General features: G+C 38.4%; 1 long non-coding RNA gene across 1 annotated transcript; it reads left to right on the top strand.

The window, feature by feature from the left end:
* Window positions 1-1,208: 1,208 nt before the first annotated feature.
* On the top strand, window positions 1,209-13,351 carry LOC125319372. Its single transcript, XR_007200691.1, has 4 exons — window positions 1,209-1,292; window positions 2,331-2,464; window positions 2,951-3,096; window positions 8,404-13,351. It is a non-coding gene; the product is annotated as an uncharacterized LOC125319372 (long non-coding RNA).
* The last annotated feature ends 4,650 nt before the right edge of the window (window positions 13,352-18,001 follow it).

Raw genomic sequence — 18,001 nt, 5'->3', positions numbered from 1 at the left:
CAATATGTAATAAGTTTTGAATAATGATGGTTATTTGAATAGCTGTGAGATGACAAAGTACATAAAAAGGAGATAACTGAGGAGGATGAAGAGGAGACTGAATGAACTGCTTTAAATCTATATGCTGCTATTAGAACAACAAAAAAATATATGTATCTTGAATGACTAACATCAAGTTCATTTTCTGCTTTTGGCAGTAAATACTTAATTCTGGTTTCATAAAAGGAACGATACTTCATGTTTGATCATTTGAAAGGTGGGAATAATTTTTTTAATTAAAAAACGTTACTGCAGTTGTTTAATATAGATGATAAGAGACACCTGGAATTTTGTTTTAAGCATTCTCACTCAGGAAAAATCACATTACACCAAAGGAAGAGTGTATCTGTTCTCTTTCGTTTTTGGCTATACATACTTCATGTATATATGTGTATACATATATATTCACTTCATATATATTCTTATACTTGGCTACACGTCATTATAACTACTCTGTTGAAGTAAAAAGGGGGAGGCATATGAAGTTTACTCACTTAGAAGGTGGGTGAACTAAAAAAATAGCAGCGACCCATATAAAGGTGTTTTAAGATTTTTTTCTGCTGACCCTCTGGCATTTGTCTGACAGAACCATATCCCACACTGTCCATCAGTAGAGGAAACCATCATTAAAGCTACTGTATTAGCTCATTTCCTTATTTGGGCATGCTTTTAAATCAGCTTTGTAATTCTCAGTAAAAACACAAAGCATTCTTGATGTTCTAATAGCTGTCATTTATCAGCTATTATGCCACTGAACAAAGGCATTATTTTTCACTGAAAACCTCAGTAAATTTTTTCTTGTTATGCTTTTATTCTACAGAAAAATGCCACTGTATCTCACTGATGAGAGAATTAGTGTTCTTTGTATTCAAAGTTTTCTCTCCCGTTTAGTTTTAAAGGCAACTGTAAAGGTTTGATATTTGCACATGAAAGACCATAGCTTTTACGGTTTTATTTGTCTGTATTTTACATTTACTACAGTAATGGGTTATTGTCATTACTTAGCATTCCATTTGTTCAATAAGATCTAGTACTGTAGAAAAGGGAGAGGTTTGTTTACACATACACTTCTGAAAATGGCTGATTACTAATCTAACAACGCAGGGATTTTTCTTTCCATTTTTTGTGTTTCATGGGTTTGGTTTGATCTATCTCATTGCTTTTTAGAGGAAAAGCGAAAAAGGAAGCAGAAAAGAAGGTCCTCTCTCCTCTCTTGAAGTTCATTTTTATGTGGATAACATTTACTTTCCTAAGTATTTGTTTCAACCTTGAGTTTTGAAGTATCAGTTCCTACAAATAGCAAATCAGTCGTTCTGAGTGAAATATACCCAGCTTTTAACAAATGCAAGGGAAAACCTAATACTTCTAGTGGAACACAGGGAGAACCCAGTTGTCTGACTATTTTGGGAGATTAACCTGAAAAGGAAACAGCTGTCAAGGGAATAAAAAATGCACAAGTGCTGTAGCATTAAAGGAGCTTATATTTATTCTGTTTACAAGATCAATCCTACAATTTCTTGTATTTTGAGCTATGTATTTATAAGTAATTATTAAAAACTTTTCTTTATTTCAAATGTTACCAGCAGATTTTACAAATCTGATTTTACAAAATGCTGCAATGTAATTTTCATTTATAAAATTCCAGAAGGGGTAGGGAAGAAAATGTGTAATGTGTTTGATAATATCAACCTCACATCATATACACCCCCACGCCCCCCCCCAAAATTAATTTAAAAGTTTAGACTATTACTCTCCATTCTGCCATTTTATCATTTTATCTTGGGTGCTTACTTTAACAATGTCACTGATGGTCAACTTCTAGTCCAACAGGACCTCTAGGGTTTAGAGTAGAGCTGCTTTCCAACTGGGTGGTCCCAGGATATACTGGTGCCTGGGGTTGTTGTTCCCAGCTGCAGGATTTTGCATTTCTTGAACTACACGATCTTTATGTCAACCCATTTCTCCATCCCTCTGGATAACAGCACAACCCTCTGGTATATTACCTACTCCTCCTCGTATCAGCCTGTCCTCACAATGTCATATCAGCAGCAAATTCATTGTGCACTTTACACCACCATCCAGATCATTTGATAAGATTTTAACTCCCTTCATATGATTTGAGGGTGGGCAAGCCTAGTGAGTTACTACCTGTTCTTATAAGAAGTCAGGCATAACAATACAGTCTCACAAGGATACTAATAAATGGCTGGCTTGACGTTTGAGGTTAAAGCAAGATGTTTGTATCATACAAAATTCTATTATAATGTTACCTTACTATGGTCTTCTTTCAGGGTCCAATGACAGACGGTGAATGGCTGACTTTTCCTCTCCAAGTGTATGTGCAAGGGAGAATTCAGCAAGTCCTCCATCTATATCGAAACTGCAAGCTTAAACATTTGAGCTTAAACAAGGCTGGAGATTCAAGGTAAACTCTGTCCCATTGCTGTATCCATTGGTCCTGGTTTTCTCTAAACAAATGGTTAGGGGGAAGAATAATCTCTCATCAGAAGAGTCTGGCACATCTTCTTTAAAGCCAGGACTTTCTCACTTTGAGGGCCAGTGCCAAGCAAACAAGGGAAAATATAATTTCTTTGTTGCAGGAGAACTAAGATTAGGTTTAAGGTTTTTTTCTCCCACTGCTGTAATGGCAATTTTTAGAAAAGTGTTAAGTATTTTGTGCTTATATTTTGGCAACCATAGGTGATTTCATTAGAGCCCTGAGTACAAGTATGGTGAAGTGTCATGGGACAGTTGGTATCTTTTTCCCCCATACAGAAATAACCACTTCCTTTTCAAAAGTAATTCAGAATATCTGAGTCATTGAGGGTCTGTCTCAGAGTGCTATTTCCACCACGTTGCTGTTTTTGTGGTTTGCTTAACGTGTGAGTTATCTATACTAGCTTTCCTTCAGTTTCAGATTCATGGCCTTGTCATCTCTAGAGGAAAAAAGAAGATAATATTTTGGAACAAAATACCATAAAATCACAGAATATTTAGGGTTGGATAGGATCTCTGAAGATCAACTGATCCAACCCCCCAGCCAAGGCAAGGTCACAGGTGGGTTTTGAATATCTCCAGACAGAGACTCTACAGCTTCATTGGGCAGTCTGTCCCAGTACTCTGCCACCCCCATTGTAAAGTTCTTCCTTATGTTGAGGTGAGACTTCTTGTGTTTTATTTTATGGCCCTTATTCCTCATCCTGTCACTGGGCACCACTGAAAAAAGTCTGGCACCTTCTTCTTGGCACCTGACTTCAAGATATTTATATGCATTAACAAGATTCCCTATCAGTCTTCTCTTCTTTAGACTAAATAGGCCCAGCTCCCATGGTCTCTCCTCAAGACAGATGCTCCAGACCCCTCATCATCTTTTGTGGCCCTTCTGGACCCTCTCCAGTAGTTCCCTGTCTTTCTTGTACTGTGGAGATCAGAAGTGAACATAATACTCAGGATGTGACCTCACTCAATATGATATATTATGAATTATTGTAGATATCTGTTCTCTTCCCCTCCCTCCCCATATTGTTATATGACTTTCTCACCAATGATTCGTGAGGAGGAGGCTCTTCTCTATAGCAAGAGTAAAAGTAATCTTAAATAATCCAAGAAACCTATTGAGCTAATCAGGTAGCATAATTTCATTTAAAATAGATTTAATTAGCACTACTAGTTAAACTTCTTTACTACTGACATCATCATCATCATCATCAACTATATAATAAATTATAAATAATAATAACAACAATAACAATAATAATAGAAACAAAAAATGACATGTGCCTTAGAAGTACCAAACTCCTTTTAATTTCCTCCAGTAACCCTTCTCTCCCTTCTGTTATAATGTGTTCAGTGTCTTAGCTATCTCTTTTTATCAAAGGTCCAAAACAATTACTGCAAACAAGTAGTGCAGACTTTGAATCCTCTTTATATAACTTCCTGCCAAACCTTCCATTTAGACATATAACTTCCTCTTCTAAGAAAGTCTTTTGCACTTTCTTACCTAACTCAGCTGCTTAAAATCTGATCCTTATCTCATCTTTTACTTAAACATCTGCCTCTCTACCAGTCAAGAGGTGTTAAAAATTGCTTCCTTTCTCTTTATTTCAGAGTTTGTGTAATTACAATTATATTGCCATATTTTCTGTGCAAGATAACATTGCAAGAGGAGATTTTTGAAAGTATAACTCTCCAATAGTTAAGGTATTACTTTAAATTTTGCAGCCTAAAGTTATAAGAAGTATGAGTAGAGACTTGCTGACATTGAGGCGCATATGCCGTGACCATGCACTCATCTTACGACAGATTTAGGACAAGTAATCTGCAGCTAAAACTAGAAACTTGAGTCAGAACCTGGAAATGTAATAGACTTTTGAAGGCAGCAGACCTTGAGGTGCAGTGCATTAAAGAGTGAAAGGGTAATTCCACTGTGAAACAAATATGCTAGATCTCAGTAAGTAAATGATTCTCCACAGATAGCACTGTATGCCTTAACACAAGTAGTTAAACTTAGGCACAGTACCTATGCTGAAAATCCATGGAAGCCATTTCCAGAGGTGTATGTTCCCCAAAACAAATTCCAGGAACAATCCCAAAGAGTTAAATAGAGCAGCTCATTTCTTTGTGAAGCAGAATTTGATACATTGCACTCTGTTTACTTCATTTGTGCTTTTACTTACAATCCTCAAACATAGCAACAGTATACCAAAAGAAAAAGCACAAAGAGCTGATACAGCTGCTGCACAATGAAAACATATTTCAATCTCTATTCATGGCATTCAGAGAGAAGAAAAAAACCTTAGTAACAACTCCCAGAAATTGAGTGCTTTTTTTTTTCCCCCCCTTTTCTTTGGAGGGAGGGCTGAAGGAATATTTTTCTTATATTCTAGTAAATACCAAATTAGTGTGTGGTGCACTGTAAAGTCTGAGATTTTTTATAAATATAAGTTATGGCACTCATATTTAGCCTTTCTTATGAATCTACTTTAGTAATGGGACCAAATATACCACATAAACTAAGAAATTAATTTAATTGTTCCCCTTCTTGCCACTGCCATGTCAAGATCTGTAGGACTAACATGCACCTGGTCCTATTTATATATTTATTTTTAATTATCTATTATCCGAGGGGTTTTTGTTACAGCTAATGAGTTAGAGCTTGAAGCCTGAAGAACTTGTTAATTTAGGGTTTCTGAAACAGAAAAGATAAGGAAGAACAAAGAAATAATTTCTTCCTGCCACTTATGCTGAATTGAAGTTAGTTTACCCTTTTTCTTTGTATTAGATAACCTGTAAGTACTGCTTTTTTTGTTTGTATTTTGTTATTTCAGGGCTGTATGTGGCACCTCTTCCCCCTTTTTCTCTGTGATGGTACTTCTTTCTTTGTTCCAGATGAAAGGAAGTTTTGCTGCTTTTATTCAAATCCTAGTGAGCTGGACAGCTGCCAGGGTTTCCATTAGATGCCTTCAGCTCTAATTACACTCAGCCCATTTGGAGCTTCAGTTCAGCTATGTCATAGGAAACAAAAGTATTTTACTAACAAACCTTTAAACTTTTATAATGCATGACATCAGTAATCATTAGCATGTCTTTGGCTACTGTTTGTGTGTTTTGAGTGCATAGTTAAAAACATTAAAGCACTTAGGTATGTCCATGGGCTGTGTGAAAAAAGTACAGTAACTGGTGTTTTCACTCTCTCCATTTTACAGACATAGTATTTTGCATCAGTAGTGCACTGAGTTATACTGGAAGTGTTCAAGACCAGTTGGATGAAGTTTGGAGCAACCTGGTCTAGTGCAAGACATCCGTGCCCTGTCATAAATGGCTACAGCTAAATAAGATTAATCCAACTCTATATGTGTGTGTATACATACAAGTTTATGGACATCTATCATGATGTATCTTTGAGCACAACCATATCTAACAGACTCGAAGGGAAATCCTCTTATTTGAATCTTGGAATCTATGTTAGCATCTTTCAGCAGTGCAGTTCGTTATCTGACAGAGCTCATGTTTCAGTGTTTTATAGATACATAAAATCATGGACTGGTTTGGGTTGGAAGAGTCCTTACAGATCATCCAGTTCCACCCACCTGCCATGGGACACCTTCCACTAGACCATGTTACTCTAAGCCCTGTCCAACCTGGTCTTGAGCACTTCAAAGGATGGAGCAGCCACAGCTTCTCTTGGCAACCTGTGCCAGGGCCTCACCACCCTCACAGGGAAGAACTTTTTCCTAATATTTAATCTAAACCTACCCTCTGTCAGTTTAATGCAATCTTCAAGCTAGCATCCCATTCAGCTTCTGCTTTCCCATACAGCAGCCATTTCAGATAGTTGTAACAGAAGGATGATCTCTGTCCTCACCTGCCTTCCAAGTCATTACTGGGAGACCAGATTTGCTGGCAGTCTCCTTTTATTTATGCCTTCTTGGTTTTTGCAAAAAGATGCATCAATTTCTTTTTATTGCTTCTTCATATTCATTAGGGCATTAGCACTCAGAGAGATTGTGAACAACAGCAGTTGTAAGCATGAGCTCGTTATGATCCACCTATCTATCGCTTATAAATTAAGAAGAAGAATTTATAAGTAAATCAGGTGGTATTAGAGCAATGCAATAATATACTATCAGATTCTTTTGGTAAGAAAATATCTGAAGACTGAAGCAGTATGTGCATGATGTTATTTCTCTTTATTATGAGAATGAGCCAACTGCTCTGTATCATTCATGATTTCTTTCAAAACTGAAATCATCTTCTTTTAGTTTCCAGGTAGTGGAAAGGCATCATGTGCAGCAGTGCTATGTGACTTTTACTTTTAAGCCATTATTTAATTCATGAATTTGTAATTACTCTTTCCTACTTGCATTTGTTGAAAGCAACCCATTTCATTTATAATAGAAAAATCTATGCCCTTCATATACTTTTTATGCAACAAAGTTCTGATGGTTGATGTTTCTCTGATGTCTTTCATTTAGCTGTTCTATTTACATATTTTAAATCATTGAAGTTCAAATGCACATTATATGCTGAAATATTTAAAAGTATATAATTAAAACTTGCAAGATAACATGCAGAACTATTTGCTTCACAGTGGCCAGAGTAAGATTCCCATAAACTACTTGTGAGCAGTGTCCAGGTTTTGTTCATCCCACATGCTACATCAGAATGTGCAACTTTCACATATATATAACTTTTGCACCCTTATGTTCTCTGAAGAAAAGATCACAGATTGTCATCATACATATATATATATAAAATGTAAGAATACAGATGGTATTGTAATTGAATAACAGAAAAGACTGTAATCCTGGCCATTGTAGTTGGGGGAATCCTTTATAAAATTAATAGAGGCACATAAAGACCTCCAGTGTGTCAGGAGATAGATGTTAAAGAGGGGGTGAATCACCCTTCGCAGATTATCTAGTGACAATACAGGGCACTCACCCTAATGTAAACTACGTGTTCAACTTCCAGTGCACCACCACCAAGTATGTTACCATAACCTTCCTAGTTTACATTTTCTTGTTTAAACAGCCAGGATTCACATCAAATTTTTCACTTATAGTGGTATCCTGGAAACTCCACTTTCATCTGTCATGACAAGCAAGTCTGGCTGATGAAGGCTGGAGATGGCTGCTCTCAAAACCAGCAGGAAATTGCAGTGTCATGTCAGGGGGTGTCAGGTGACAACCTTGTTTTACTCACACAGGTATATGGTAACAGCCCAGCACTCTGTGTCAATGTCTCGAAGATGTGTTTGGTTTTCACTGTAAGTCTGGGGAAGCACTCATGGCTGTTTGCCATGTGTTCATGTGAGGATAGGGTGGGCTGTTTCTGTATTAGAAGGAAGAAGTTGCCTGACATCTGGAGAATACCCTATCTTGAATACTCCTCCTGGATATTATTCAGGGAGACAGAGTTCATGGCAAAGCAACAAAATGCAGTTAAGTGGAGAAAGAAATGCATCTAAAACTTGAGAGCCCATTTAATTCAGGGGATACAGTACTGGGTTTTAGTCCAGAAGTTACTATTTCTGAATAATTTCAAAAAATACCAAGTTTTTCCTCAGATTGTGACATATTTCAGTGATAACTGTTTTACCCTGTGCCTAATAGTGAATCATTAGAATTAATGTGTCATTTGCACCAGCTTGACAATATACCATCAAAGAGTTCACCGTTATTTTTGACACACTCAGACTTACCTTGCTGGTAGAAATCAGATTTTTCATCTGATACAGCGACATATTAGAATTGTCGTTGCACTGATGTAGTGACAAAGTGTGTTTTATCTCATTTCCTGGCGACAACATGAAAGTGATGTTAAACTGTCATTTGCTCTAATATGAACTTTCTTTTCATTCAGAAGCACTAAACTGCTTATTGCCATGATGTTTTGATGCTGGAAAAGAGAAAAAGCAACTTTTTTTTTTTTTAACGAAGAATGAATCAGGATTTTACAACTACAACAAAATGCAGAAAAAGGAGAGATGTACATTGACTTCAGCAGGCTTTGGATCTTCAGATTTTATCAGGAGAGTTCATCAGGTGCATAGATGTATTGACACTGTCAAGTACTAGCACTCACTATACAAGATTGGTGAATGCTTCTTCTCATAAAATCATTTGTCTTTGAGATTTTATGTTTTGGGGCTTGTGAGATTGCTTGAACAGCAGAATGTCATATTCCAGCAAATGAGGAAATGTTCCTCTGGGTGAGGGTGAATCAACTCATGTGTCTGTTAGTCACTGAGGAGCTGTCTGGGTGCAGTACAGTAATAAATGTAAAGCAGGTAATCCTTCCTTCATTTGTTTTGTAAAGATGTCAGAAATATTTATATTTTAAAGAGAACCAAAGCCAAGAAGCAGATGCTAACATCCCATAGGTATGCGGCCCAGTTTCTTAAGATTTGTTTCATCTTCTTCTAAAATGAAAGTGGTTTTGTTTGCTCCAACCATGACATGCAGCCTTGCATACCTTTTAGTAATGCTGTTAGATTCAGTCTCTCATACTCAGTGTCCTTCACAAAATAGAATTATTATATGATTTTAATTTGATTTGTTTTATATGTACTGGAAATAAGTAGACACCTAGTGGAAGGTGTCCCTCACCATGACATATGGTTTGGAACAAAATTATCTTTAAGATCCCTTCCAATGCAACCTATTCGATGAAATCCAACCTTGTTTCCTTGCACATTTGTAACATATATACATAACTCATTTACCCCTTTGCTTCTTCAGCCTGGGTGAACCAGATACAAGCCTAATACATATGTTATTTCTAATTCTTCAGAGCCATAACTCTGCCAATCCTGTAGACATTGTGTTATTTTTGTTTGCCGTCGAAGTACAAGTAATATTTCTAGACTAGCTCTACTAGGAAGTGGTAATAAAAAAAAACCCAAACCAACAACCGAAAGACTTCTTTCTTCTCTGTGATGCTATTCTTATTGAAAATTTGGTTTATCAATACTTTACCACTTTCTTGTCAACTGAACTTTGAGTTACATAAGAGATTTTTTTGGTTAAGGACTGTGGGATAGTTTTTTTTTTTACTGTGGCAAGTAAGCCCCATTGGGCTCACTACAGCAGTGCTTCTGGAGCTGGCTGCAAGAAGTTTCAGCTGTCATTGCTCCTTATAATTCTGGTTTTTGGATTCTGCTTTCAAAACGAGATATGAAGCCTTAAGTTGGAATGTAGCAGACATTCATTTGACTGTATATTCACCCTGATGTTGATTTACAATACCATTTGTTTTACAAGACTGGCAGGAAGCAACACTGTGGCATTTAAATTCCCTGCTTGCATGCAGCTCTGCCAAAACAAGTTACAGATCTATTGTACCTTTTTTTTTTTCTCCCCTTTCAAATGCAAGTACCTCTGGAATCATTTTCTGTAATCAGGTAGGAAAAAAATTCTGCAAGTTTGTCAGATGGTGCTTGACCTTTTGGGCATTTTCCTCACTCTGAAGTGTTATTTAGCAGTCATTAAGTTCTCTTTCCTTAGGCACTCCTTGCTTTTCTAATATTTCAGTAATCATTTTTTTCTCAGGCTTTGGCTTCCACTATTTATTTATTAACCTCAAAAAATATCTGGCTCTTGTAATGATTTTTCTGATGCAACACTTTTCTTCTGGGGGTGCCTCTGAAAGTATTCCTGAAGCTATCAAAGAGTCACCAGCTAAAAGTGAATTCTTGTGGTTAACATGGTGTTATTCTTCTGAAGGGCATTATTCTCCACATCTTAACACTTTTCAGTGTAAGAGCTCTGCCTGTCTTTATCTTCCTCCCTTTATATTTATTAATTTAGAATAGTCAGGATAATATTTAGCAAAATAAATCAGTGAAATAATTAATTGGTAGACCCAAGTGTCTGTTACCCTCTGTCTTCTTTTCTACAAAATGTTTGCTTGAAAGGGATCAGTAGGGCTAGCTGATCATTGGGATGAGTGTTAAGTCTTTTCAGATATGCAACCATCTCACAAAGTGTTCTCTCTTGCCTGAGCTAAAGCATTTTTAATGCTGTTATGATGTTATATGGTGGGGGGTATCACTTTGGTCATCTTGGGTCAGCTGTCCTGGCTGTGTCCTCTCCCAGCTTGTTTGTTGTGGGGCAGAGGAGTAAACAGAGAAAATGTAAATGCCCTGTGAGCACTGCTATCACTGGTCTGCTATCAAGGCTCCTTTAGCCTGAAATCCAAAGTACAGAACTTTATGCGTTGCTGTGAAGATAATGATCTCCATCCCAGCCAGACCCAGTCCAATCAGTAATAACTGAAAAATCACTTACTATAGGGGAGAAGGGGAAACTCTGTGCAGAGCCCTACAATTCCTTTTTTAATGATGTGCCATTTAATTTTTTTTTTTTTAAATAATGAAAAAACGTTCCATCAACTTTGTGTGGGGCACCACACAAATATTTCTTTGTGGAAGATTTCAGAAAGTCTGTATTTCTTCAGAAACAAAGCAATTTTCTTAACAGTAAGGAGGGATAAATTGCAAAGCAAGTTCGTTATTTTTGCAAGAGGATGCTTGCAAAGTTAATTATCTTACTTCAACGTAAGCTAGAAGTAATGTATTATTTTAAAGAAAAAACACACACAAAATCCCCCAAAACTCTAAACAAAAACACATGCCAAGAACTACACAAATAGGGTAGAGGGGAAATGTTTAGGATATGGTGTAATTTATTCAGTGTAAAGTTAAATCACAGCTTTATGTTGTAATCCAATTTAAATTTTGTGTAGGGTCCACAGGTGCTGATATCAGAGTTGAATGATATTACAAAAACATCCTGATTGCTAACCTAGGGACAATTCATAACTTAAAATTTTGAGCTTTCATGAAAATCCATCTGATTCAGCTTTACCGGTCTTTATATATAGTTGAAGAACTGGAGGTCCAAGGCAATGGAAAATTAAGAAAAATCTAAGTCTAAGATCTGAAAGCCAGTTCAAACCCCCAATATATAATGTGATATTTCATAAACTAGCACTGCCATAAAAAAATACAAATTATCTGTTTTCTAAAATGGGAAAAATCCAAAGTTGATGCTGAATTCATGTTCAAATCAGGAAAAGGAAATACTAATGTGGAATAAGCTGAAGAAATTATCACAGAACATTTCTACTCAAACAGCAGATGCTTTCAAGTACTATTCATTCAACCTGTAAATTTTCAAGGCCTGACCTACAGTTTCCCTTGCTTGAAGGACCTGGATATTTTAAATTTGTAGTATTTTTCATTCTTTTTCAATTCTATCTGTAACCCTGTGAAAACCTCAGGGGGGGGAAAAAAAAAAAGAGAGAGAGATTTTTCTGCCTGTTTTTATTGTCCTATTCTTTACTGAACCTGAGAAGGAAGTCAATATGGCCTTTAAGAGAAGAAAAGTTACAGCTGCTTTTTATTTACCTGAGAACTGACAAAGCTATCATCTATGAAAGGTTATTGCAACATTTTATATGCATGTTTGTTATCCCAATAAGAGCACAGCTGTTTGCTTTATTAGTAAATTGCAAATGAAGTGGAATTTTCAAGTTAGATACATTCACATGTATATGTATATATTCACAACCTCAGTTCCTGATGCTACAATTTGCAATAATTGAGAAATATTTTTTGTTTTATTTTCTTTCATATGTGGGCAGGAAGATCTCATTTTTCCCAATTTACAAAGCTGCTTTTAAGAGGGAAGAAGAATTAAAGTCTGAATTCAGTATAGACCACTGGGTCTTTTTGGAAACATTTGAATTCCCTCGCAAGACTCAGGAAAAGTTTACAAAAATGAGAGGAGTTCTTTCTGTTTAGGTAGTTATGTAAGAAGAGGAAATAATGTGGTTCCTGATGCTATATCGAATATTACAGCTGTGCAGTAGGACTTGCTTTCAGAGTTACGTGAACGCAGCAATTCTAGTGTAAGTATTGAATCCACCCACATGATAAGAGCTGAATTAACAAAGTAATCTGCAAAGAATACATAAATATCTGCTTAGCTTCATAAAAAAACAGGATGCGAATGTTTTATCTTCTGCACACAGCTCTGAAATGTATTCCTTTGTTTTCCCTTGTCCTGTTCTGAAGCCTCAACCAGTTGATAGGTTGGACATGCCTACATTGTTAAAAGTTACTGCCCAAAAGATTTGCACTGAGTGTTTGCAGCCTGTGGACATCCATACACTGAGCATAATCCCTGGAGCCATGGGGTAACAACTCTAGAAACATATTTTGAGGGGGGGAAAGTGAAAAGTTCGCATTGTATACATGATGTCTCAGTAATTTTATGGGCAATAAAAGGTAGCAGTTTACTTACATTTAATTTGCAAAGATTTGTATCTCAGTTGAAGGAACATCTGTGATCAACCACCTAAATGCCCAGGCTTGCAATCAAGGGATGACATCTGTGTTGCCAGCGGGACTGTCTTGCCTTCAGCCACCGTGGTAATATACACTAAGCCTGCCTTTGCTGTGCTGCTTGGTGCATATGAGCTAAGACATGATGTATCAAAGGGTTGGAGAAGGAGGAAAGACTGAAGAGTGTCCATCACAAGAGGTTTTCCAGATGTGGAAAGGGTGCTAGACAATCTCATCTAGGTTCCCTTTTCCATGAAAGGTTGGACCAGGTGATCTTTTGAGGTTCCCTCCAGATGGAGCTGTTCTGCGATCCTCAGTAATACGTTGAGTGGAGCAGGGTTAAAGCCAGCCTATAGCCATCTTCCTTATTCCCAGTGACATTCCTTATTATCCGTGACTTTATTTAAAGGTGGAAATTATTACAGAGAAGCCTCTTGTACATCCTTAATAGAAAAAGTCTGTGTTGTCCTCTGTTTAATTCTATTAAAAAACACATAATCTCTTGTGTGGTATTGCAGTATTTTTGGCTCTGTTGGTTTTGTCTCAGAAAAGATTGGTGGAGTTTGCTTTGGAAATTTCTGTGTTCGTAGTATTCAGATTTAGAAGAACACAAACCTGATGTGCTGGCATGGTGCATTCTATCACTAACTGTAATGCACCTGTTGCACACAATGGTATTCAATGAGAAGGACATCAGGTGGCAATAACAATTTGTAGTCTTTTATTTGAGAAGGCAGGTGGTCTTGGACTTACATAAGGAGTTGGCACAACTGTCCTGGTATTAAGGTTCAAAAATTGTTACAATTAGTGTGGTTTTAGTTCATAGCCAGCCATTTTGTAATAGGTATATAGTTTCTTAGGATGCTTGTGGCGGAACCTTGACATGCCTTTAATGGTTTATTTATAGACTGTGGTTGTTGGAAATGTGCCTGGAGTAACAATTTCTTGATTTTTTTCCTCCCCAAAGAACATGTATCTAAATGGATTTGAGCATCCATGAAGGCAATAGAAGGTCACAGAATGATGAATTATACCATTTAAATTAAAAATAGGTTGTAAATTTGAATGGACAGCAATTTTACATCATTGCTATATTAAATTGAAAGGTTATATACATTACCAATCAAAACTTTATATCCTTCTTTCACGTCATACACTTATTTCAGAAAAAAAAAAGTGTTCTTAAAATTCCTAAATGGGGAATTGTTTTCAAGCCTTTGAAGATGTCTTCTCAAAGAGTATGCTGAAAAGGGAGAGGAGGGGAAGGCAGAGGGGGAGGGGGAGACGGAGGGGAAGGAGGAAAGGAAAGGAAAGGAAAGGAAAGGAAAGGAAAGGAAAGGAAAGGAAAGGAAAGGAAAGGAAAGGAAAGGAAAGGAAAGGAAAGGAAAGGAAAGGAAAGGAAAGGAAAGGAAAGGAAAGGAAAGGAAAGGAAAGGAAAGGAAAGGAAAGGAAAGGAAAGGAAAGGAAAGGAAAGGAAAGGAAAAAAATGTCTTTCTGATAGGCTGTCTCTTCAATGAGAAATGAGCCAATAACTGTGCAGTACAACAAACAATAATCTTAGCCCAGGCCCCAAGGAAGATAAAGATCACCAGAGGGAACACATCCTACAACTAAGGTCTTGTATAACACAACTCTGAGAAAAAGGGCAACCACCCTGGAAGAAAATGAATCAACATAATGTGAAGGGATTACTAAACCAATACACTGAATGCTTGTTACAAATTAGTTTTAACACACTCTAGACAGATCTGTCAGTATCTCAAACTTTTAAATCCTGTGACGACTACAAAGAGGAGACGAGGACTGTTGGGGCTTAACCTCAGCTGGCAACTGGGTGTCACACAGACATATGCTCACTACTAAGACAGTTGTTCTGGGGGTACCCAGCCCCCTGAGCAGGAAGACAGGGATGGGGAGCAGAATGAAGCCCATATAATCCAAGAGGAAATGCTCAGTGACCTGCTACCAGTTAGATACACACAAGTCTATGGGACCTGATGGGATCTACCCAAAGGTAGTTTAGGAGAAGGCAGAAGTGCTCTGTGAGGACCTTTTAATCATTTACTACCTGGGGCTACCCAGGGAACTCCCAGTTGACTGAAGGTTGGCAAATGTGATGCCCATCTACAAAAGGGCTGGAAGGAGAATCTGGGGAACTACAGGCCTGTCTGCCTGACCTCAGTGCTGGGTAAGGTTATGGAGCTGATCATCTTGAGTGTGATCACACAGCACCTACAGGACAACCAGGGGATCAGGTCCAGCCAGCAGGGGTTTAGAAAAGGCAGGTCCTGATCTTCTATGACAAGGTGACCTGCCTAGTGGATAAGGGAAAGATTGTGGATGTTTCTACCTGGAGTTCAGTAAAGATTTTGACAGTCTTTCTCACAGCATTCTCCTGGACAGACTGGCTGCTCATGGCTTGGATGGCTACACTTTTCCCCAGTTAAAGCACTGCCTCTGGATGGCTGAGCCCAGAGAGTAGTGGTGAATGGAGTGACATCCTGTTTGTTATAAACATATATTATAATATTGGCTTCTCGCAAGTATAAAGGTAGATATTATATAATGTTAGAAATGCTTTTTGCTGTGTGGATGTAGTTTTCTCTCTTTTTAGCAAGAATGTTAGCAAGTGTGAGCAAGTAAGATAACCTCCAAGAGAACAGAGGATGAGGCCCAAGAAGCTGCTAATCAACACTTTGTCCAGGGAACAAAAGGGCCCAAAGGCTGCTCCGCCCGGAGAACAGGCGGCCAGGAGAGTCTGAGAGCCGCTATCACCGCTCTGCCCGGGGGCGGGGGGCAAAGAGGCCCAAAGCTGCAATCAGCCCTGACTGTCTGGAGAATTAAGAGATCCACCCTACCATCAACTCTTACCTAGCGAGCCCAGCCCCAAGAATCAAAAGAAATAAAACTGCAAGGCAGAAGAAAATACATGCTCTAAAAATGCAGAACCAAGGAGTGGCCATGCAGAACAGCTCCTGGAAAAGTTTGAATATGCATAGAGAACAGACAGTAAAAATGGTATAAAAAGGACTCACCTCGAGCATCAGGCGTGCTCTTGGCAGAGCGCCAAGGCACCCGGCCGTTATCCCTTTGCTTTATTTTATTGTCTCTTATTGTCTTTATATTAAACCCTTTAAATTCTCACAGGAGAGTGAACCTCGTTTTTCACACGTTGGTGGCCAGTCACTAGTGGTGTTCCCCAGGACTCAGTAGTGGAATCAGTCCTGTTTAATATCTTTACCAGCAACTTGGATGAGGGGACTCAGTAAATTAGCAGACGCCATCAAGTTGGGTGGAAGTGTTGATCTGCTGGAGGGCGGGAAGGCTCTCCAGAGGGCTCTGGCTTGATGGGCTGAGGTTAATTGTATGAAGTTCAATTAAGGTGAAGTGTGGGACCTGCCTTTGGGTCACAACCCAAGTTTTGGATTTGTGACCAAACCAGTGTCACTAGCACAACACTGAGCTACAGCTGAACAGTGAGCACACAGTGTCAAGGCCTCTTCTGCTCCTACATCTGACTCTCAGAACTATTTCTGTACCCTTTAGCCGTAATGATTTAGTGTGATGGCAGCAACAAATGCTCAGGCTCAGAGATGACTGCAAAAAAGGTAGTCCAGACATTCTGGGATATTCTCAGACCATATGATCCAACTTGGGCGGATGCCCAACAATTATTTGAATCAGTGCTTGCTCTGGATGAGTGTATATGAATCCAGGAGCATAATCAAAGGTGGGCTGCAGATGGGATATGCTGTCCAGGAGCATAGCCAAAGATGGCCATCCCAAAATGGGATCATAGTACAGAAGCAGAGAGGAATACCTTGAGACAATGTAGAGATGAAGTTTTAAAATTCCTGGAGTGAGCAGAATGAAAAATAATTAATTGGAGTGAAGTAGGGGAATTCAGTAAGTGTAGACAAAGCACCTGTCTGATTTTTACGTTGTTTAGCTAAACAAATGAGAATGTATGGAACTTTGAAAATCAATCACTAGAATTGAGTTAGAATGATTCACACAGAGACCATAGACAGAAAAAGTAAGGAGTAAACTCCCCCTGAGTCACAAGGGATCCTCTTGCTCATGGTGGATCTTCTTGCTTTTTAAACTCTTTATGGATCCTTGGTGCAGCTAGGTGCAATCAGTCTCAGACTTGGACAATGATTTATGCCTGATGAAATTATCCACACAAAGTTTATTACAGTTTAGAGTAGCTAAATAAATTAGTAATTTTTCATAGTAATTATTCAGCATGCTATCAGTCACTTATTGGGGATTTGTCACGGGTAAAGGAACAATCTCTTCATCTCAGGTAAAGTGTTTCTAAACTCAGGAGGCATCCCAACTCAAAGGAAGAGTGGGGCTGGCATGCAGTCCAGCTGCAGTTTTGGGACAACTCAGACTGGGCTTGTCCTGATGGTGATGTTTTTAGAATGTAGTTGGCTGCTAATCAGTACTACAGGCAAGACAGATTTCATTTTAGTGCTGCTATCTTGTCCTGTACTTTGGTTATCTTGCATTTTTGGATTTCAAAACCACTTTTCAAATTATTTTTCAAGGCACCTTCACTCCCTTGTATGTGAGATGGGGTTTTCCAGTTCACAGGTATACAATGAGGACATGAGGTTTGTTGCTCCTAGTGAGCCTAAAGTGAAGTATGGTGAGAAGTGAAGTGCAGCTATCCAAAGTTACCACACCTTCTCCATCAGTTCCTCTGCCAAGTGTGATAACATCAAGCACCAGCATGACCAGGTTCTATTCAGTACCTGATTAACATTTCATCTACCAGTGACATAAACACCAGCACAAGCCAGGCTCCCATGTATGCACTATGAGGAACTGTGCCACAAGTGACATGACAAGCACCTGCACAGGTGAGGTTCCTGCACCTGCCCTATCAGCTACTGAGCCACCCATGATGTTCTAAGCATGTTGAAGACTAGAACCCATTAAATGTCCTGACAGCATTCCTGCCACCAGTGACATAAAGATCTGAAAAAGCCTGGTTCCCCTGCCTGCCCTATCAGGCACTCGGACACAACTCATAGCAGCCCTAGGCAATGCTCTAGTTCTGGAGAAATGTGTCAGGAAAGCTGCCCAAAAAAAAGGACCTGG

This window comes from Corvus hawaiiensis, chromosome Z, assembly GCF_020740725.1.
Source record: "Corvus hawaiiensis isolate bCorHaw1 chromosome Z, bCorHaw1.pri.cur, whole genome shotgun sequence".
NCBI classification, from domain to species: domain Eukaryota; kingdom Metazoa; phylum Chordata; class Aves; order Passeriformes; family Corvidae; genus Corvus; species Corvus hawaiiensis.
This window is presented reverse-complemented; position numbering and strand designations above follow the sequence as displayed.